Genomic DNA, 14,058 nt, shown 5'->3' on the forward strand with positions numbered 1-14,058 from the left:
GATCTGCAAATCCCACATCTGTTCTGGCCTAGGTCTTCCTAGTTCATGAATAGTAGGGCTAACCTCTTCCTTTCCTTTTTTTTAAATAAATTTTTGTTTACATTAAAAACTATCTGATTTTATATATCAGTCTCAGTTTCCTCTCCCTCCCATGCTCCCTACCAACCCCCCATCCACTCCCCAGGGAGGGTGAAGCCTTCCTTGGGGAATCATCAAAGTCTTTCACATCATTTGGGGCAGGGCCTAGGCCCTCACCCGTGTATCTAGGCTGAGAGAGTATCCCTCCATAGGGAATGGACACTCAAAATCCATTCGTGCACTAGAGATAAATACTGGTTCCACTGTTCAGTCCCCCCAACTGACACCCACATTCAGGGGGCCTGGTTTGCTCCTATGCTGGTTCCCCAGTTGTCAGGCTGGGGTCCGTGAGCTCAGGTTAGCTGTTTCTGTGTAATCCTCAGCTTGCAACGCTCAGAGTTTAAGAGTTGCTGAGAGCTAAGGCAGGAGCCCAGGCAGGAGCTTCGGGGGGCCTACTTGATGGGCCTTGTGGAAAGGCAGCCAGGCAGGGAGTCATTTGGTTAATCAGGATGCTAGGAGTCTGGAGAAGGAAGCTGCTGGGATGCTGGGGAGGATGAGGCCAAACCCTGAGGGAGCAGCTGACAGAACACACACACACACACACACACACCACACACACCACACACACACCCTGAGACACAGAAACAGCTAGCTCAAGCTTCTCAAGTGAAAGCAGTATTTGTCGTGAGAGAAATCTGTTGTTTTTAGACAATTGGGCATACATATCTAGATTACTCTGTTTGCAGGCCTGTAGGCTGCGCAGTGGGGGGCCTTTGAGGGAGCCTTCTCCAGAAGTCAGGGACTGACCGAGAATTACCACTTCCCTCCCAGGTGAGCACAATGGGGAAGCTGCACCCTTGCTGCACTCACTGCCTGCTGAGGTGTTGGCCCGGAAGCCCTTTCTGTTGATAGCTGTCTCTAAGGCCTGCTGTCTCCCTTCTCAGACTGTGTACAGCAAGATGACAAGTGACTCAGGGTTTTGACTCAGCTCCTAGCCCAGGCTGGGCATGAGGCAGATGTTCAATGACTCTGTCTCACTCCTGTGACCTCTGTGTAGGAAGCAAAAGACAAGCACAGCACAGCATCTCTGACTCCCACAGTTTCCCTGAGCTCCTGGTCCCTCTGCTCTGGCCTGTGCTTGTGTGACTCAGGTCCCAGCCTGTGTATCTCTGTATTCCCTTATACTTGTGTTGTGTTGTGTTGTGTTGTGAGAGGTGCTGGTAGCCACATCCAAGACCACACACGCCAGTCAAGGTCTCTGCCATGGGACCCCACCTACAGCTCCTAGGTCTCACAGTGAAGAAAGTTGGGGATCCTTGTTGACTTGTTGAGGAGGTTCCCTTGCTTGGGCACACAAGTTATCTTCTGTCTAGATCTCAGGAGAGTAAACCCAGGCCTTGCCTCAGGCTCTCTTCAATCTCCCAATTACTCCTCTGTGGGATTAGAGCCTTCACTTGCCCTTCTCCCCCACCTTTCAAGCCAGAGAACAACTGCTCCTCCAGCCTCCTGTGCCCTCCACCAGACTCTTGCGCAGGGCTGCACAGCTGCTGAGCTGCGCCCCCTTTTGGTTTTCCAGATGGGGTGGCAGAGACACCTCCTCAGCAGTCACTTTCATCGAAGAAAGGAGGTTTCTTTGAGACAGAATTGCATGCAGTCTAGGTAGCCTCAAACTGGACAATGTCCTTGATCTACGAAACCTCCTACCTCCATCTCCCAAGTGCTCGGAGGATGTGCCAGCACGCCCGCTAAGAGCCATGCTCCTATGGCACAGTTGAGCGGACAGCCTTTGGCTTCTGGCTTCCCCAGCGCCACAACAGTGCTCTCCTACGATAGCTAGGATGGGCTGTGCTGCCGCCTACCATGTCCGTTCCCTGCTCCCTTCTCGACTCTTGCTGGAATGCTGTCCCCAAAGGTTCTACTCTGAGATCAAGGGTCAGGAACTGGCACGCCCTCTTCTCATCCTGGCCCCAGCATGCCCGCCCCCCATATTCTCACATGCACGTAGATCCACACTCACACATGTCCTCATACACACGATGCCCACATGCACATCCACACCTGTACTCCCATCACACACGTCCAGCAGCTTCCATTGCTGTGACAGGAGGAGCAGAGATCTTGGGAATGTCCTAATCTCTTACCCGAAAATTCTCCCTTCATGATCCCCACCCAAGGAGGGGAACAGCCTTTGTCCTGGGAAGGGCAGAGCTATTTCCACACCCTCCCCAGCAAATGGAGTTTACCCTCTGGCCACAGTCTAGTCAAGGTCCCTCCCCAGAATGTGCCCATTGGCAGTGCACCATACCTGAGTTAAGAAGGCTAATCTGGCACTAGGGAAATGTCCAGAGATCCACAAGGATGACCACAACTAAGAATCTAAGCAATAGGGAAGAGGCTGTCTTAAATACCCTTCCCCTATAATGAGATTGATGACTACCTTAAAATGCCATCCTAGAGCCTTCACCCAATAACTGATGGAAACAGAAGCAGAGATTCACAGCTAAGCACTGAGCTGAACTCCTGGAATTCAGTTGTAGAGAGGGAGGAGTGATGAGCAAAGGGGTTAAGACCATGTTGGGGAAACCCACAGAAACAGCTGACCTGAGCAAGTGGAGCTTACAGGCCTCAGTCTGACAGCTGGGGAGCCAGCATAGGACCCAGGCCCCCTGAACGTGGGTATCAGTTAGGAGGTCATGGGCAATCCATGGGGCCTCTGGCAATGGAACCAGTATTTATCCCTATTGCACGAATGGAGTTTGGAAACCCATTCCCCATGGATGGATACTCTCTCAGCCTAGATACATGGGGGAGGGCAAATGATGTGTCAGACTTTGATGATTCCGCTTGGAAGGCCTTACCTTCCCTGGGGAGAGGATGGGGGATGGGATGGAGGGGTGGGGGGGGCATGGAAGGATGGGAAGGAGAGGGAACTAGGATTGATATGTAAAATAAGATTGTTTCTAATTTAAATGAAAAAAAAAAAAAGGCTGTGGCCTTGCTATTGTCTCACCCCATCCTTTGCTGGCTTTAAAGGTCCATTTCCTTTCTACCTGCAAGCACCAGGCTGATTGTTGGGTATGTGAAACTACAAATCCTATTTTCTTAAATTCCTCATTCCTGTTATAAAGATCTCCTGATATACAGCCTGTGTCTGTGTCTCAGTCCCCTTGTGTGCATAAACCTAGCAACTGGTTTTAGAGGATGCTTCTCATCACCACCAGAGGGATTTCAAAATTAAAGGGGATAGAAGCCTCCTCTAGCCCTGGAGCATGGGTTCCATGCTACCAAATCTGCCATGGTTACATTGGAGTGATCTAAGATGATGTAGAAGGTATACCCTTTGTTGATCTGTTGACTGAGTGCAGACATCCAGGATATGAAGCCATCACAGGCTTGACGTGGATACATGTGTCCTCGTGTATGTGCTGTCTACCGTATGTGCATGTGTGTGTGCGCGTGTGTCCGCACGCACGCGTGTGCATGCGTGAGTGTGTGAGTGTGTGTGTGTGTGTATGCTGGTATGTGGAGGCAGGAGGTCAGCATCAAGTATCTTTTTCTATTGCTTTCCACCTTGGTTTTCTATTTTCTTTTTTTGAGACAGAGTCTCCCTGTTGTAGCCTTGGCTATTGAGGTACCACTGTGTAGATCAGGATGGTTTGGAGATCCACTGGCCTCTGCCTCTGGGGTGCTGGGATAAAGGTGTGCACCACCACACCCAGCCTTTCCCTTGCTTTTCGACCATGGTCTCTCACTGAACATGGAACTTACCGATTAGTTAGACTAGCTGCCCAGCAAGTTTCAGGGACCCTCCTGTTTTTGTGCTGCCCTCTTGAACTGCAGTGCTGGAGCTGCTGGCTGCCTAGCCTTTTACATGGGTACTGGGGATCTGAACTCAGGTCCTCATGCTTGCCGGTGAGCTCTTTACTGACTGAGTCATCACTCCAGTTCCAACCTTGATACTTGCTTTTTAGAACTTTAAAATTATCTTTTTCTTTTTTTTTTTTTTTGGTTTTTTTTGAGATAGGGTTTCTCTGTATTATTTTGGAGGCTGTCCTGGCACTCGCTCTGTAGACCAGGCTGGCCTTGAACTCACAGAGATCCACCTACCTCTGCCTCCCGAGTGCTGGGATTAAAGGCATGCGCCACCAACGCCCGGCAAAATTATCTTTTTCTTAAGTCTTTATTTTACTTTATATGTGTAGGTGTGTTATCTGTATGTATTATGTGCACCATGTGTCTGCAGTACTGGCAGAGGCCAAAAGAGGGCTTTGGGTCCCCTGGGACAAGAGTTTCAGCCGGTTGTGAGTCACCCTGTGGGTGCTGGGTCCTCCAGAAGATCAGTCAGTACTCTAAACTGCTGAGCCATCTTTCTAGCCCCAACCTTGACACTTCTCAGACAGATGTAAAAAGACATTTATGATTCACTTCTAGGTAGGAGATTCAAGGGGACCCTGAGAAGGTTGGTCCTGTTTCCATTTCCTGTATCAGCAGAGCAGAGTAACTAAGCAGGGAGCTCAGAAGGCAGGCAGAGAAGAGCTGCAGAGCCTTGGTGAGAGCCGGGGTCTGTGCCTAAAAACATTTGTAGCTTGGAAATAATTTGAAGTTTGTGAAAAGTTATAAAATCATAACTTTATACATAACTTTTTTCACCAAGATTGATCTATTGTTAACATTAAAAACTGTTTAATTTTATTATATTTCTTTGTGTGTGTGTGTGTGTGTGTGTGTGTGTGCATGAGTGCCTTTGGGGGTGTGCACACACACTCCATAGTGCATATGTGTAGGTCAGATGAAAACTTGCAGGAGTTGGTTCTGGTTCTTTCTTTCTACCATGTGGGTCCCTGTGAGCGCACTCAGATTGCTAGTCTTGGTGGCAATCCACTCTTTACCCACTGAGCCATCTCTACGACTTTTATTGCTAACATTTTGTTCCATGTGTTTACCACTGCGGGGGGGGCACGTTTGCCTGTTTGTGTATAACTATGTCTAGGTACTTGAGTGATTTTTCTGAAACATATGAAGGTTAGTGGCCACATTGCGACACTCATCCTAAATCCTTCAGTCAGTATTTCCCAAGACTGGGGATATTTTCTTATATTACTGCAGTAAAGTCATCTGTGTCTTAGGTTTACATCAAGGCAGCACTTTCCTTTAATCTACCACCCTTATTCCAATTATATTTGTAGATCTAACAATGTTCTCAGCGCTGTATTATGTCCCTGAAGTAGAACTCGATTGTAATTGTCAATTGTAGTAGTTCTTTAGCCTCCTTTAGGCTACAATCTTTCCCCAGTCTTCCTTGACCTTTTAGGACATTGAAAAGTCAAAGGACTTTTGTGAGGACCTTGGCCATAGGAGGTTTTGCCTACTGCTTTAGAATAAAGACTTTGCTGTCCAGTTGTCTGGACCTAGCCCCGCTCAGCCACTCATTAGCTTTGTAAGAGTAGCAAGTTTGTTCTAGCTCTTTATGTCATAGCTGATCACATTTAAATTCTGCAAACGATGGGCCCACCTGGAGGGGCAGCTATGAGGCCTGATTCATGGCAAAATCCATTCATGAAGTGGCTTGAAGTGCAGTGAGTCCCTGCACTTGCAGTCATGACTCAAGGTCAAGGCCAAATAGGGACTTATGATAGCAGTTCATGGTCCACCTTACTGGCTCTTCAGTTGTTTGAGGGACAAACAGACATATCTGGAGTTAGGAGCAGCTGAGGGCACAGTAGGGACATGTCAGTGCAATAAGTTTGATACTTTTTTTTTTTTTTTTGGTTTTTCGAGACAGGGTTTCTCTGTGTTGTTTTGGAGCCTGTCCTGGAACTCACTCGGTAGACCAGGCTGGTCTCGAACTCACAGTGATCCGCCTGTCTCTGCCTCCCGAGTGCTGGGATTAAAGGCGTGCGCCACCAACGCCCGGCCAGTGCAATAAGTTTGAAGACAAGGAAGTTCCAGTCACCCCAACTGCGGCAGTGGAGAGCAACTTGTACCCACAAAATGGTACACTTACTAATTAGAGTTGTGGCTAACTGTGCATGGTTGGGGTGTACCTGGAGAAGTGGCCTGGGAAACACTGAAGCTGTACACTGCCTGAGCATCAGTGGACGGTGTTTTTGCCCTTAGACACAAGGGGAGTTCCAGACAAACCCAAGTTCAACCACAGAAAAAAGGTCGCCTTTTTTTAATTTTTGAGATTATAATATAAACATCATTTCTCACTTCTCCTTCCTCCCTCTAAGTCCTCCCATATGCCCCTCCTTGGTCTCCTTCATGACTTCTCTTTTCAAACTGATTTTTGTAGCATGCATATATATCCACACTTATTTCTAAACAACCTGCTCAGTCTGTATAATGATAGTTGTCTGTGTGTTTTCAGGGCTGACCATTTGGTAGTGACTAACCAATTGGTGTGCTCTCCTTGGGGGAAATTATTTCTCTCACTCTGACCATTCCTTAGTTGCCGGCAGTTCTTTGTGAAGAGTTGATGCCTTGTGGGTTCCAATCCTTCAAACATCCCCCCCCCTCCACCATCCTCTTTGGCATGTCTATTGTCTTTGTTTAACCCCTGTTTAGTCAGTCATGTTGGTGAGGCTTTATGGGTATAGTTTCTATGACAATCCTAGAAGACACAACCTCACAGCAAACTCCCTGATTCTCTGCCTCTTATAGTCTTTTCTCGTAGTCTTCCAAATGTTTCCTGAGCCTGAGCAGCAGGAGTTGTATTGTAGATGTATCCAATGGGACTGGGCTCCCACAACTCTGCATTTTGATTGGTTATGGGTTTTCTGTAATGGTCTCTGTCTGCTGCAAGGAGAAGTTTCCTGGATGAGGGGTGAGGAATATGCCTACCTGTGGGTATAAGGACAAATATTTAGAGTGCAGTTAGGGATTGTGCTAGTTTAGTAACATAATGGTTGTAGGTTCTCCTCCAAGATCCATGACTTCACTTGCCCTAGGTAGCTGGCTAGGTTTCCAGTAGCAGGCATGAGTTCCCTCTTGTTGAGCCAATCTTAAGTCTAATTAGAGAGCTTCTGGTTACCACAAAGGTGTGCTACTATTATACTCTTAGGGCTATTACTCCATGCTAGTCATTGTTGTGGTTCACAGGCATCATAGCTGGGAAAGACTGTTGTTTGCCTCTCTCCTTTGGAAGTTTGCATGTGTCTTCTGGTATCATGAAAGCTAGTTAGTCCTCAGGATGGAAACATTCAGGTCAAGTCTAGTTCAGGTGACCTGTGAGTCCTGTGTCTGAAGTGCATGGCATCTTCAACAATAAGGACTTACTTTCTGTGAGGAACCAAGAGCAATAGCCTATGTTTTGGGAGTCTTGGACAACTCAAAGCAGGGCTTTTCATGCCTAGTGTTGCAGTTTTTGTTAGATATTCTCTGGCTCTTGGGGGGCATTGTCAGCCCTGCTGTGACATTTTTGGACTGTCCCATGACTTCCCGTAAGCAGGTGGTCCTCCTCTTTTCTGCTCTGGTGGAGAAGTGTCCAATGTGGGAAAGAGTTCATGAAGAGAGCTGTGAGGTCAGTGGGTAGCACGAAGTCATGTGTGGAAGGAACTCCGGCAATCTCCGTTTCTGAAGCTTGGTTTTCCTCTGATGTCATCAATTCAGGCTGCCATATATGGCCTGCCAACTCCTCACTCATCCATGGACCTCTGCAGCCATTCAACCGGGCCTAGCATCTGTAGACTCTGCCTCACCGATTACTTGTTCATCCGACATTGTCAACGCAGGAGCCATTCCATAGACAAGCTTTTTCTTTTTTGTTTCTTTCTTTTCCTTTTGGAGTGTGTGCCTGATTGCTTTAGAAGGCGTTGTGTCCTCCTCTATTATATTCTACCTATTCCTTTGTGAGAAGGTTTCTCCCTAAACCTGGGCCTTCTGGTCTTTCTGTCTCTGTCCCCTCAGAGCTGACGTTACAGGCAGACAAGGGATATTACATAGGATCCAAATTCTAGTTCTCAGGCTTGTGCAGCAAGCACTCTTAACCACTGAGCCACCTCTCCAGCCCTATTGTTTTGAGCTACATAGTTTCATTTAGCTCAAGCTGGCCTCCAAGGCCCTGTGCAGCAGAGGATGGCCTTGAACTTCTGTCTTCCTGCCTTCACCTCCTGAGTGCTGGGTTGGCAGGTGTGCATTACCATGCCCAACTATGCAGGCCTGGGCTGGAACCCAGAGCCTCATGCATCCTAGACAAGCACTTTACCATAACCTTTTGCCCAGATCAGTTTTTAAATGTTTCTTTATTTTAAAATGCATAAGTTCATTTACTTTAGTTGTTTTGGAGAGAAATTTTTTTTCTAAAATAAATTATAAACTTGGCCTCCTTAACTTTTTTCTATTTAAGATTTTACTTTTTGCATACAGGTGTTTTTCCTGGGAATATGTCTGTGTAACTGGTGCCTATAGAGGCCAGAAAAGGGCTTTGGATGCCCTGGAACTGGAGTTGTAGATGCTGTGAGGTACCACATGAGATGTTGGGAACTGAACCTGGGCCATCTGGAAGGATCATCAATGCGCTTAACTACTGAGGCATCTCCGCTGTCCCAGACTTACTTTCCTTTTAAAAAAGAGCCCATGCCGGTCATCTAAGTCTTCCTGGATGATCCAGGCACTGTTCTTGATGAAAGAGCCGTTGGGAGTGGCATCAGGGCTAGTCACTCTCTACACTAGGTGGTCCCAATTGCTTTGCTTCTGTTGTCTCCTTGCGGTGCCTTACCCAGAGAGTCTACGATTCCGCTCTTATCACCTCCACCCCCACCCCAGGCAATTTCTTCTCTAGTGTTCTCGAACTGGGAAATTTATTAACCGGTACTAGACTCATGTATAAAGAAGAGCTCAAATTCTTTAGGTATTTACAAAAGACTCTTTTATAGTTTTATTGCTTATTGTTAAGCACAGAGTCCTCACCTTGTAACTCCTATGTTTGCTTGGTTTCCAAACTGCCTCAATTTAGGAGGTCCTTGGCTGCCTACGTCCTAGAACTGGGCCAAGGTAGATTAATTGTTCTTCCTTGATTCTTACTGTTGTCTGTCCTGAAGAAGGGAGGAGACGGCAAACCATCTTTATTGACTCCACCCTCAAGAGAGGGCAGGAGGTAGGAACACAGGGTGTGGCCAGCTGCGTCAGAGTGATCACAAATTGCAGAGGAACAGGGGGCAGCTGGGCCACACCCGTAGTGTGAGTGGGACTGGGGAAGGGGTTGTTGCCCTCTCTTGACTCTGGGTGATGGCCGATGTGCCTGAGCCACAGGAGCTCATCAGGAGCCCCGTAGGATGTCCAGCCAGGACCTGGAGAGCCTGGTTTCCTCTCAAAGCCTGATGTATGACTGGCACTAGAGGTGAAATGGACAGTTGGGATGGGGTGGATAAGCCTTTAAATGTCCCATATGTCACAGCAATGCCCAAATGACTCTTCTTAGATCATAGCCAGGCATGCGCATCATAGGGATACCTTTCTGTAGATGACAGTGACTTATCAGGTGAAATACTGACAGGACACATTGGGAGGGAATCCCCTTTATGATTCCCCCAAAGATCTGTGCCCTTCATCCTAGGGACATGTACTACTCAATTGTGACAAGCACATTTCTGAGCTTGGACACACTGACCCCATTCAGAAACTGACAACCCCTTACACTGACAATCACATCTCTCATTCCAGAAACAAATGCTCCTAATATGTTTTCCAATGAGATTGTGAGATGCTATTGATTGTGTATGCCCATTAGAGCACATGCATCCACAATACATGCTCACATGTAAACCAGTTCTGCAGGCCAGACAAACACACCTATTCTGCACCCTTACACACATAGCTAGACACATGTAACTAATCTGTACACTCTCATGAACACCCTCTCTGTATGTTCATGTTTTCTCAGACACGTGTACCCATTCAGCACACTCACATGTATGCTCTGACACACGCACCCAATCTATGCCTTTGCATGCACATATTGTCACAAGTACCCATTTTCACTCTTACATGCATGCTTAGACATATACGCCCACTCTGCGCACCTACATTCACATCCAGTCACAAGCATCTACTTCGCATGCTAAGACATGTGCGATCACACGCACTGGAATGCATGTGGAGAGACACTGGGGGCCGCTGAGGCCATGGGCTGACCTTACTCTCCATCGTTTTTGCAGTTATGAGGGAATTCTGCCCCTGGATCCATACCAGCAGGGTCTTGGATGCTGGGTCAGCAGCAACATCCTAACTTCTCTCCGTCCCCCGGAGTTTTGTCAACTGCACTCTGGTTCTGGAGAAGATTTGCTGCTTCAGTTTGCACAAGTACTACATTCTGGTTGGTAGAGAGGACTGAAGCCAGGACATTTGGGGATGAGGAGGATCAAGGGAAAGGCAAACAGATATTTACCAGTGTTGGTCCACTTGGTGCTTCTGCAGCATACAATTCCCTAGCCTGTGAGACTCTGGCCTTTCAAGTTGCTGTTGGAATGGCTGGCCTGCACCAGGTATCTTCAGGAGATCCTATACATATGGCCTCATCAGGTGCGGGAGCTTGGCTGAGGGGAAGGCCACGGCTGCTCTGGAGTCCTCATCCTCAGCTCCCACACTCTTTCCCCAGAGGGCTGCTGTTTGACTCACCCTTGGGCACCTGCTGAAGGTGGACTCCCATAGAAATGTGCTGCTGGATGTCCTTGGCTTCACCTTCCTGTCAGAGTTAGGGTCGAGAGACAGAGGGGCGAGAGGAAGGGAGGCAGATGGAGGAAGGATGGACTCTGATGAGGGAGAGGAGTGTCTCTGGCCGACTGTACAGATACCCAAACCAAATGCTAGCCAGACAGGACAGAGGAGTGGTGGTGGTGGGAAGGCTTCTACCCCTGCAAATTCATTCAGAGGGGCCAACTTTCCTCGCTTCCATGTCCTCAATGTCCTTCAACCCACCAGGTGAGGGCAGCCAGAGGGTGGGAAGGCAGTCCTCAGGGGCCTGACTGGCCTGGTGGACCACTGACTGTCCAGCCTCTCTCTCCCAGAAGCCTACCTCTATGCGTGTCTGGGGGACACCCTCTCCAGCTGTTCCATTACATCAAGTGTTCCCCACCTTGTCAAGCCTGGGGTGACAAATAGGATGCTGTTGTTCATGGACCAAACCCCCAAATGGAGGCCCCATCAAGGGGCAGAGGTCCCTCATCCTGAGCTGGAGGGGCTCCAGGGGCTCAGGAGGAAGGTTTCCATTGCAGGTTTACCTGTAACCTTGCTGACCCCAAGGGTGCCTCTCAGCATAGGGTGACTTCCTTCCCCAGATGTCTGGAGCATAAGCCCAGGCTGCCCCAGTGAGGTGAGAGGGTCACTCTGGTATAGGTTCCAGGGATGGTGGCCACTTCAGTCCTCCTGTCAGTCTATGCTGTCTCTCATGGTCCGTCCTATTGTGACACTGGCTATCATCATGGGAACTCCTTGTGTCCTTCTGAAGCCTCTTCTAGGATGTGACTGATGACACGCCCACCCATCAGCGAGTGCCTGGACCCCTGGGATCTCTCATCTGTCTGTCCTTGGTGTTCCTGAGCAACCCCCAGACCTCCGGTTCCTATAGACCTTACCCCATTTTTCTGTTGAAGACTTGGGCCCCTGCTTCCTTGGCCAACACCCACTGTCTTGGACATAGACATGTTGGTAGGTGTGGTCATACATGCATGTACATGTGTGCACACGTATGTGCATGCAGGGACACAGCGGCTCCCTCCTGCAGGGCTGTCTCAAAAGGACAGACTCTGGAGGACTTAAGAGAAATGCGTGGAGAAGGATGTGGGTGGCCACAGGTCTCAGCTCCTGACTGGCTTGTACCTGGGTGACAGGAAGCCTCTTCCCTGCTCATCTCCCTCAAGGTTTATATCCGCCTCTGACTCTCCACTATGGCACCTAGGTTGTGGGTGGCACCCAGGGCTTGAAACCCATAAAGGCTCAGCTCTGGGAGGTGCGGAGCCTGTGCTTGTGGGTCCCAACAGGGAGGCCCAGTGCTGGGGGGTTGGAGAATCACTTCTTTGCCCCAGGTATGAGTCTCCATCCTACTGGGGAATGAGGTTGGGAAAGAAAGGTTTTTTGGTCACCAACAGTGATACAATTACACTGATAGGAATGTGTGCCTGGGGGTGGGTGGGGAGTGACCTCTGGTTTTCTTTATGGGCCTAGGGGACACCAAGACAGCGGAGGGGAGGAACAAAGGCCTTCTTACCCCCATCACCCTGTCTACATCTTGGGTTCTAATTGCTTGGCCTTTCAACCCCAATTTTCCTACCATCTCATGCCTGAGGGCAAGAATAGGGGAAGATGAAGTGAAGGCCGAGGCTGGGTGCCCTCTGACCCCGCTAGGTCTGACCCTGGATTCCCTGCCCTGTCCCTATCAAGCCATCGTGACTTACCTGTTTGCTGTCAGCGAGGCAAATGTCTTGGGTTTGAGGGGTTGGGGTAGAGGGGCATGTATGCAGAAAGGGCAAGAGGCCAGCCTCTCCTAGTCTAAGCTCTCTCTGAGGAGGAGGAAGAGGAGGAATGTGAGTGGTCTTTTTCCATGGATGGGTCTCCCTGAGGTCTCTGAATGGGCGGGCCGGGGCCGCTTATGTCCTCCTCCGAGGTTTCTTAAGGGAAAGTAGGATATCTGGGGAGGACTTAAGTGGGGTGAACTAAGTGTCTGGCAGGTCCAGGAGATCAAGGGACAGGGCTTGAGTTCTGATCAAGTATTTCTGGGTGGGTGGTAACTGTGGTCCTGTTCCATGGCCTAGGGCTCTTCTTCACTGTGAGCAGCTTTGGAGGCTTGCCCAAGAGTTCATATGAGTGTAACCCCACCGCCCATGCAATCACCAATGGTCGTTTACTGTCTGGCTTGGCTAGTTCCTGGGCCCAGGGATGTCTCCTTAGACCTGGAGGCTGGTGGGCAAGGGGCAGATCACTGCAAGGTCACACTTCTAGGACTGTGCACGCCCTTGTGTATGTCCATGTTTTACAGGCTGAGGCCTCACCTAGAACCTGGAAGGCCTACTTTGACCTGATTGTGGTAGACACACAAAAACCCCACCTTTTTTTTTTTTTCAGAAGGGATGGTCTTGAGGCAGGTCAAAACAGTAATGGCAGTTGCAGACGCCTTGTGTTTTGTGGAGGGGAGGCCTCTGACCTTAGAATTTACCTTCCCTGTGGCTGCTGCTGGCTCTGCTGGCTTGCCTGTCCCTGGAGACAGGAACCCAGGAGACTACTTCAGGGCCTGCTGACATTCTTACTCCATCACTGCCATAGTAGTTCTGCCATACAGATCTCCCAAGCCCTCTCTGACCAGGGGTGGCACGGTTCTCTCGGCTCAGGGCTCCCTTGGCCCTCCAGGACCCTGGGAGGCTTTGTGTGGGTATCTATCTACACTGGTCCCCACCAGCCTGTGCTGTCCATTCAGGGTACCAGCTCCAGCTCCCTCCTCCTATGCCAGCGACACCCCGTAGCTTCCACTCCAGGGTGGAATGGTGAGCAAGCATTTGCCTTTCTTTGCTGCAGCAGGCTCATCAGACGCGGTATATGAGATTTTCTGAGTGGGGAGATGGGTGTCCTGTACATCAGAGACCACATCTTTGGGGATATTGTCAAATGTAAGAAGTGGCAGGGCTGGGTGTTCTTGCCTGGGAGTTTCTGAGTTTCCCTGGGAGCTGAGCATCTGGGTGAGAGAGAAGGGTGACCCAGGAGGGCTGCTATATCCCTGTCTTCTGTGAAAGGATTCTCATCTACTGTGCGATTTACGGGAGGAGAGCTGCTTTCTTTCTCTCTTTTCTTTCTTTCTTTCTTTCTTTCTTTCTTTCTTTCTTTCTTTCTTTCTTTCCTTTTCTTCCTCCCTCCCTCCCTCCTTCCCTTCTTTCCTTCCTTTTCTTCTTGTTTTGGTTTTTCGAGGCAGGGTTTCTCTGTTTCTCTCTCTCTCTCTCTCTCTCTCTCTCTCTCTCTCTCTCTCTCTCTCTCTCTCTCTTAATTGAACTATAC

This window comes from Mesocricetus auratus, unplaced genomic scaffold (genome assembly GCF_017639785.1).
Source record: "Mesocricetus auratus isolate SY011 unplaced genomic scaffold, BCM_Maur_2.0 Super-Scaffold_100004, whole genome shotgun sequence".
NCBI lineage: Eukaryota > Metazoa > Chordata > Mammalia > Rodentia > Cricetidae > Mesocricetus > Mesocricetus auratus.